This window comes from Rhinolophus hipposideros, assembly GCF_964194185.1.
Source record: "Rhinolophus hipposideros genome assembly, chromosome: 23".
Taxonomy (NCBI): domain Eukaryota; kingdom Metazoa; phylum Chordata; class Mammalia; order Chiroptera; family Rhinolophidae; genus Rhinolophus; species Rhinolophus hipposideros.
In genome coordinates this window covers 31,142,684-31,152,199 of record NC_138069.1, presented here as the reverse complement: position 1 = coordinate 31,152,199, position 9,516 = coordinate 31,142,684, and positions in this window count along the sequence as shown.

Genomic DNA, 9,516 nt, shown 5'->3' with positions numbered 1-9,516 from the left:
TAATAAATGTTAAAATAGTAGAAAACTATTAGGAGGAAAAAATACTCAATCATCTGTATAATCACCTAATGTCAATTGGTATCATTACGGGTGTGTATAGCATATTTTTAAAATGCTTGTCCTAAGTAATACTTTAAATATTCTAAGTATGGAGCACATAGAATATCCATACAGAGGCTTTTGTGTTTGTTTTGTAACTTCAGTTCCAGGAACTTTTAAAAATTTATTTATTTTCAGTTACAGTTGGCATTCAATATTATTTTATATTAATTTCAGGTGTTTTCATAGTGGTTAGACATTTATGTAATTTATGCACCGATCCCCCTGATTAGTCTAGTACCCACCTGGCACTAGACATAGTTGTTGGAACTTTGTGGATCAAAGCTGACTTGTTTGCATATGAATATCTGATTGTTCAAGCACAATTTATTGAAAACAAAATTACCCTTTCTCCACTGAATTGTCTGTGCATCATTGCTAAAAATTAATTATTCATTTATGTGTGGGCTTGCTTGTGTCTTTATTTTTGTTCCATGGATCTATTTATCTTCGTGACAAAACCACACTGTCTTGATTATTGTAGCTTTCTAAGAGAATGGGTCCTTTCTGAACTCTTATTTCCATTCCATTGATGTCTAGCCTTATGCCAGTACTCTCACAGTCTTGATTACTGTAACTTTTAGTAAGTTTTGAAATTAGGAAAGGTGAGCCTTCCAACTTTTTTCTTCTTTTTCAAGATTGTTTGCAATAGTTTAGTGGTTGCCAGAGGGTAAGCGGGGAGGAGGGTAGTAGAGGAGGGTACCTTTGATGGTAAAGGGGATCAAATATATGGTGATGGAAAGAGAACTGACTCTGGGTGGTGAACACACAGTGTGATATATAGATGATGTATTACAGAATTGTACACCTGAAATCTATCTAACTTTACTAACAATTGTCACCCCAATAAACTTTAATTAAAAAAAAAAAAACGATTGTCTATTCTGGGTCTCTTGAATTTCTACACAAACTTTAGATCAGTTCGTCAATTTCTGCAAAAAAGTCAGTGGAGATTTTCATAGAGTTTGCATTGAACCTACAGATGAATTTGGGGATTACTGTCATCGTAACAATATTTTGACTTGCAGTCTATGAATATGGGATGTCTGTCCATTCATTTAATGTTTCTTTAATATCTTTTGATGGCATTTTGTAGTTTTCAGTGTACAAGTCTGCACATCTTTAGTAAAACTTATTTCTAAGTGTTTTATTTTTGATTATGTTTTAAATGGAGTCTTTTCTTAATTTTATCTTTAGAATGGTTATTGCTAGTGTATAGCTATACAGTTGATTATTACATAGTGATCTTGTATTCTTTAAACCTGCTGAACACGTTTATTAGCTCTAATACCATTTTGTATTCCTTAGGACTTTGTGTGTGTGTGTGTATGCATAAATGTATATATGTATGTGTATATGTGTATGTATGTATTTTTGTATCTAACACACACACACACACACACACACACACAAAAACAGCCATCTATAAAAGGAGATCACTTTACTTCTTTCTTTCCAACCTGGATGCCTTACTTCTTTTTCTTTCCTAAGTATTAAGTGAAAAAGGCGAGTGGGTATCCATGTGGTATTCCTGATCTGAGGGGGAAAGCGTTCGTTCAGTCTTTCACCTTTGAACATGATCCTGTCTGTGGGTTCTCTCGTAGATACCCTTTATCAGGTTAAGGAAGTTCACTCTTATTCCCAGTTTACTTAGTGCTTTCATCCTGAAATGGGGTTGTATTTTTTCAAGTTCTTATTCAGCATAAAATGAGATGATCATGTAGTTTTTGTCCCTTGCTCTGTTAATATGCTGTGTTACATTGGTTGATTTTTTCATATGTTGAACCAATCTTTCGTTTCAGAGATAAACATCCCTTAGTGGTGGTATATAATCTCCTTTTGTGTTTCTGGATTTTCTTTTCTCTTGTTTCTTGTGCATTTTTGAGTCTGTATTTTTAAGGGACAGAGGACTCTTGTGGTGTCATTTTCTACTTTGGGTATCAGAGTAGTGTTGTCCTCATAGAATGAGGTAGGAAATGTTCCTTCCTGTTCTATATTTTTGGAAGAGTTTGTGAAGGACTGGTGTTAAATCATAGTTCAATATTTGACAGAACTTACCATTGAAGCCATCTTGTCACGGGATTTTCTTTGTGTAAAAATGTTTTTACTACTGATTCAATCTCTCCTTGTTATAGGTCTATTCAAACTTTCTACTTCTTTTTGAGTGTGTTTCAGTAGGTTGCATGTTTCTAAGGATTTGTCCATTTGCTCTAAGCTGTCTAATTTGTTGATATATAACCATTCTTAGTATTCCTTTATAATCCTTTTTATTTCACTTTCGTTGGGTATACATTGGGACGACACTTTTTACTTCTAGTACTTTAAAGCTGTCTTGTCACTTGCATGATTGTATTATTCCTAGTGAGAGGTCTACATTTAACTTTGCTCTGCTGTACATAAGATTATCTCTATTACTGAGTTTGAGCAATTTGATTACTATGTGTCAGAGTAGTTTTCTTCATATCTCTTGTGACTGAAATGTGTTTTTTTTGTTGGTGGTGGTGATTTTTTTTTAGTGTTTTGGATCTACAGGTTTATAGTTTCCATGAAATTTGGAAAGTTCCCAGTCATTGTTTCTTGATCTAATTTTCTGCACCTGCCCCTCCTATCCACTGGAAACTCCAGTTGCATGTACATTTAGACACTTGTAGCTCCACTGTGCTCCACTATAGCTCCGCTGCTCACTGATACTCGGTTGCTTTTCTCTTCTTTATTCTTACTGTGTTTCATTGTGAAAGAGTCTATTAATACATCTTCAGGTTTCGTAACCTGTACTGAAATATTTAATCTGCCATTACATCAATTCAGTGTATATTTCATCTTAGTTGTTGTTGTTTTCATTTCTAGAAGTTCAATTTAATTGGTTTTTATATCTTCCATGTTTCTACTTACTTTTTTGCATGTATTCGTTATAATTACAGTTTTGATGAACTTCTCTGCTAATCCCAAAATCTATGTCCGTTCTGTGTCACTACTTCTAGTCCTGCGTAAGTGCCAGGCACTTTAGCCTTTAGTCCTATGGATGGCTCTTTCCTTCATCTCAGGCCATTTTCTTCACTCATGATCTATCAGTGTTCTGCCGTATACTCTATGAAGACTCTTTGCAGAGCTCTGTATTTCTTTCTTTCTGTAGTTTTCTCCTTTCCAGTACTCTGTCCTGAGAACTCTAATGGTCTTGGTTTCCTTATACTTTCAGCTCTGTCTTCTCAACTCAGGGAAACTGTTGGGTTCTGCTGTGTTTGTCCCCACTGCACTATGACCCAAACATTCTCTCAAGGCAATGAGATAAGGCATGGGGCTCACCTCATCTGTTTCTTTTTTTCTTAAGGAGCACAGTTCCTCATCGCTTGAAAATTGTTGTTTCATATATTTTTGTGGATATTTTTAATATTTCAGGAGGAGGATAAATATAATACTGGCCATATCATAATGCCTGGAATCAAAAATTTACATTCAGAAAGGACTGGTTTATAAATATTATTTCAAACATCTCATGCAGCCAGGGCCTCCACATTTCAGAAACCTGACATATACCAATATATTGTTATTCCTGCAGCTGCATTGCCTTGTATTCATCCATTCATGATTCAGTAAATATATGAGTGTCTATTGGGGGATGCCTTCTCCTGGTCACTATGCATATAGTGGGAGCAAAACCAAGTACATCTTTTGTCTCAATGAGTCTCATTGCCTCACGAAAGAGAAATACATTTCCACATTCTAAGATAAGTACTCTGAAAAGAAAAAAAAAAGGAAAACTGTCCTATGAGTCTGTTTAAAAAAATGAATCCACTGGAGTTACTATGTAATATGTTAACTTGATAATTCTGAGCTACATTTTCTAGTATTCACTTTCTCGAATTCTTTAGCTACGGTGTGCTACAGGGGCGATTCTGGGGGGATTTGGAGGGTGGTAGGGAAGCAGCATTCATTATTTAGCTTACTTACATATTTGCTGATCTGCTGACTCACTCTGTTTTCATGAAACAGGAGCTAGACCGGAGACTGCTCTCCTTCCCCTGGGTCCCTATTAGCTTCTCCAATTTCTGGCCAAGGGATGTGTGTTCAGTTTTGTGATGAAAGACTCTGGTTTCTACCAGCCACCAAGATCAGAGACAAAAACTGAAGGGTTTCAGTCCGTCATGGGGGGTTTCCAGCTGGAGCTCATGTTTTCCATCTCCTTCTTGAACTCCCCCACTTTTTACATCCCTCTTCCTTTCCCATCAAAGCCAGAAACAACAGCCTTACAGAGACAGTATAACCAGTGTCCACAATTGCTTAAGGCCAATTCCCTGTTAAAAATCCCTTTAGCTATTTTTACCTGTATTCTCTTAAGCTTTCCTAGCAGCTATTTAAATGTGGGATGCACATTAGTGCTTTTTATCCTCAACTTTGGTTCTTACTATAATTGCAGAATAGCAGGAAAAATACCTCTGTGGATCCTGTTACATATTATCCTGAAGACAATATGGAGCCATGGAAGGATTTTAGAATGGGTCAGGGCATAAGATTTGTATTTTAGAAAAATAGCTCTGCCTCTTATATTTAAAAACGATAATGGAGACTAGAGGCAAGATGTCAAGTTAAGGTGCTCTTGGAGCGGTCCAGGGTGGGAAATGATAAGGGCATAAAAAAGAGGCATAGGACATGAAAAAGGCTGTGATAGAGACATAGTAAGTAGACTCAACAGCATTTGGTGCACTTTGATGTATTTCAGCTCGTAAAGTATTTGTATTTTGAAAGAGCAAACAAATAGTGAAAACTCACAGGATGAAATCACTCATTAGGGGCATTCAGGACTCCAAGACTCCTAAGTAGGAATATATATTTAGGACAAAGGTGTCTTAGCAGTGTCTCTCAACAGCTCTGCAACACGGGACATCTAAAATACATTATAAAGCTCCTTACGGAGCTTGGTTCATGGACCAGCACCTCCTGGATCCCTAGGAGCTTGTTAGAAGTGCAGAAGGTCAGGCAGGCCCCTATAACTTCCTGAAACAAAATCTGCATCTGAACAAGATTCCTACATATACGTGATTTAGCAAGATGCCATTTGGGACAACATGGATGGACCTTGAGGGCAACATGCTAAGTGGAATCAGACAAAGACAAACACTATATGATCTCACTTATATTTAGAATCTAAACAAAACATAAAACCACATAACCATAGAACAAAAAAACAAAACACTGAGCTCATAAAGATAGAAAACAGATTAGTGATTATCAGAGGCAGGGGGTGGAAGTGAGGGGTGGCAGAATGGGTGAAGGATGTCAAAAAGTACAAATTTCCAGTTACAAAATAAATGAGTCATGGATGTGTAAGGTACAGCATAATGACTATGGTTAATAATACTGTATTGCATATTTGAAAGTTGCTAAGAGTAAGTCATAAATGTTCTCATCACAAGGAAAAACACGTTTGTAACTATGTATGGTGATGGATGTTAACTAGACTTATCATGGTGATCATTTTGCAATGTATACAAAAATTGAATTATTATGTTGCGTACCTGAAACTATTATAATGTTATATCTCAATTATACCCCAATTTAAAAAACAATAAGTAACATTTTTTTTAAAAAATTAAAGATTCTAGAAGGCTAGAGAAATCTAAACCATGCTTTGCTCTCCCAACCCTTTAAAAGAATTAACTGGCTATAGAAATGTTTAGAATTTTCCCTCTCCAATCTCAGGGCCTCCAGGAAAAGCTACATGTTCTTTTTCACATTTGCTACCTTTGAAGTACTATTTTAGCCTCTTCCAACTCATTGGAGCAGGTAGGATTCCTGACATCTTGTCACGGCTTGTAATTTCCAAACATCACAAGAGCCATGCCTATCGGTGGGATTGTCCAAAGCATGTGGCATATAGCGGATGGAGCACAATTCCAACAAAGCTAATAATAAAAGCCCTCTCTTTGTGATTCCTCTGAAGCAGATGGAAAACATTGTCTAGTTATAACTGGATTAAAGAAGTTTATTTTAATGAAGGCGTTGTTCCTCTTTTGCAATTTTTTTTTTTTTTTTTTTTACTAATAATGAGAAGAGAAGAGATGAGGCTCTTCCTATCTCTGAATGCTTTCAGTGAGATAGGATGAGAACTCGGCTTAGGAGTGAAGGCATTGTATTCTGGGCCAAGCCCTGGGTCTCCCCTATCCATAAGTTCCAATAGTTCGTTTCAGCAGCACTCAGGTGAGGTCCTCTCATTTCAACTTGTGTAAAGCAGCGCCTAACACTGTGCTCGGGCAGCAATTGTTAATTGAGATCTAAATAAAAGAGAAGCTATGCTATACCTGGTTAATTTTTAATCATACTCAATTAAACAAACCCCCTATAATATTCTGCAAGGCTTTGCCTGCTCAGCCTATATTTCCAAATTCATATTAGGCTGTTCTACTCTCTTTATTCCAGCCACGTGTCTTTCTTCCATGCCCTCTAACAGGCCAAAGGGATGACTTCCCTAGGGACTTCACACATGTTTCCCCTGCCTACAGCCTCCCCACACCATTCTTGACTGTGACATTTCCCTTGCTTAAGTTCTGTCTCTTCAGACAAGCCTTTCAAGACCCCTTTGCCCCTGCCTCCCACTTAAAGCAGGTCCGCTAAGGTATTTCTCTCATATTACCCTGTTATTTTCTACCATAGCATTTATCACAGTTTGTAATTTTTTATCTCTTTACTTCTCAGTGCCTTTACTGAATAATAAGCTCCATGAGATCAAGTCTGTTTTATCCACCCAGGGCCTGGTACACAATCATTGTTCAAAGACAAATACGCATATGCCATCCTAGTACCCAAAAACTGAACATATGTACCTATAAATGTCCATGACTCCCTTTTATAATCTGTGGATTTGTTATGTATCTATCCCTGTGTTCTTTTGTAACTGTGCTCATTGAGAATGCATGATTAGATTATCAGCTTCTGGAGGAAAAGCCTGTCTTTTTCTGTTTTGTATATCCTCCAAGTAGGGAAAAGTTTGGTAGGCCTCAAAAACGGTTAGTTTAAATGATGAATGATGAATCCCTCTACAAGGTAGATAATTCATATCCTACAGGGAAGAGTTTAACTACAGAAGGTGCCCAAAAAATGCATACACATTGTAAGAAAGGAAAAAACTATTAGAATTGTGATAGTCAATATATACTGATAATAAAAGATGAATACCAGTCATGTGTATACATTTTTTTTTTGGTACCCCTTGTATTTTAAAGTACAAAGTTACTTGGTAAAAGAGGCCAATTATTTGCAAAATTTAATTTGAGAGGAACAATTTCCTTTTTTTCTCTAGACTCTTTTTCTTGCCTAGAGTTGGAAAATTATATACTAAAATAAAAGATGAATACAAGTCATGTGTATACATTTTTTTTGGTACCCCCTGTATTTTAAAGTGCAAAGTTACTTAGTAAAAGAGGCCAATTATTTGCAAAATTTAATTTGAGAGGAACAATTTCCTTTTTTATTTTGACTCTTTTTCTTGCCTAGAGTTGGAAAATTAAGTCATATTTCCTTTTGTCTATGAGATTCAGAAAGAAAAATGGCAGAAAGAGATGCTTGAAAGGCATTAGAGACATGAATTGTCCTAGAAGGTGCTTCTTGTACCTTGAATTTTGTTTGTCCTTGAGCAAATAAAGAAGGGGGCGAGAAGGCCTTTGGAGGAATTTAACTTTTGACATTTTTAATTGAATTATCCCTATAATTTCAGGTAGAGTGATTCCAATTCATACCTTTATATGAAAAAAAAAAAATCTATGGCGTAAAATTTAACCAGAAGCTTCACTTTATAAAGCTGATAAGATTGTGGCTCTTGTAATCCCCAATTGAAAGTGGGGACGAGGCTTTATTTAGATGGGGAAGGAGGATTACCTCAGCCCCAAACCATGTTCTTCACCTACTTTCCCCCGCTTTCAGCCTAAGTTCCTTTTAAAGCAATCTTTTCACTTCCTGGCATACACAGGAGTTGATAATATTTGTGTAGCTCCCTGAGGCAAATGGATAGGCTGCTAGCAGGAGAGGTTAAAAGCTAATGCCTTAGGACTTTCAACTGCCACTCCAGGGCCACACAAGGGCTGAGGGGGTGAGTTGGGAAAATCCGAGGTCAACGTGCGGAAATCAGTTCTGCCTTAAGACACAGACATCAACCAAGGACTCCTAAGAGCATGGTTTGAAAACCAGTAGGTGGCTTCTGTGTCCTCTTTGGGTCCTGAAACTATGTAGGCCAGGAACAAATGCATGTTAATTTATCCATCCATGTAGTCAGTCCGTTTTGCTGATCCACAATGGAAGGCACTGCTGTGAGTGCAGATATACAATGATGACCAGAACAAGGCTGGTTCTTGCTCTCAAGGAATGTTCAATATGATGGGGGAGGCATGACAACAAATAACGAACACAGATAAAATGCTGTAAATTATGATAAGTGTTAGGGAAACAGTGTTAAGAGAGAGTAACCATGAGAAGCCTACTCCAGTCAGGGAAGTCAGAGACAGGTGCTTTGCGAAGGGGGCATTTATGTCAAGGTTGAAGAACCAGCCATATCAATGTGAAGCAGGTGGTGCTGGGAGAACACGAATTCTAAGAGGGGAAATGGCATTCTCGAAGATTTTTTTTCTTTTCTGAGGTAGAAAAGACCTTGCTGAATTCAAGGAAGCTAATGTCAGCCAGTGTAGCTGGAGCTTGATAAGTGAGAGAGGGGCCTCAGATAAGGAGAAAAGTACCCAAGGGCCAGATCCTGCTGGGCCTTTAGGGTCACAATGAGAATTTGTAACTGTCCTAAGCACATGGGAGGCCATTGCAGGATAAGGACATGATGTCGTGTAACTTTAAAAGTGGTCCCTTTGTCTGCAGCATGACAAACAATGAATGGTAGGGGAACAAGACTGAAAAGAGGGAGTCCACATCAGTGGCTATTGCAGGAGCCAAAGGGGAGAACTGTGGTTTGGTCCATAGTTCTGACCTGGATGGAGAGAGAGGATGGATTTGAAATTCTTTTAAAAGTAGAATCTAAAACACTTCCTACAGGGAAGTATCATCCAGTCCCATCACTGAGTCACTGAGTGTCGTGGACAGGGAACTGGATGGGTTTGGATTTTAGTTTTCTGATCTGTCTGGAAAGTTGGTATATAATCTATCTTGAGCACACAGGATTTTTATGGGGGAAAAAAGAGCCATCTGTAGGAAACCTCTATGAAAATACCAAATGCAACGGAAATGCCAGGGGCCAGCTATAGCATCGTCCTAGGTAGTAGAACTTACTGACATCAATTTCAAAAAGTTGTCAAGGGTAAATGGCCAGATAATATTATACTGAGTTTCCATATCTAGACAATTTACTTCTCAATAAGGATTGATGTCTTGGGTCTGGCTTTGTGATTTATTAGCTTTGTAACCTCGAAAATGCCAATAATATCAGGT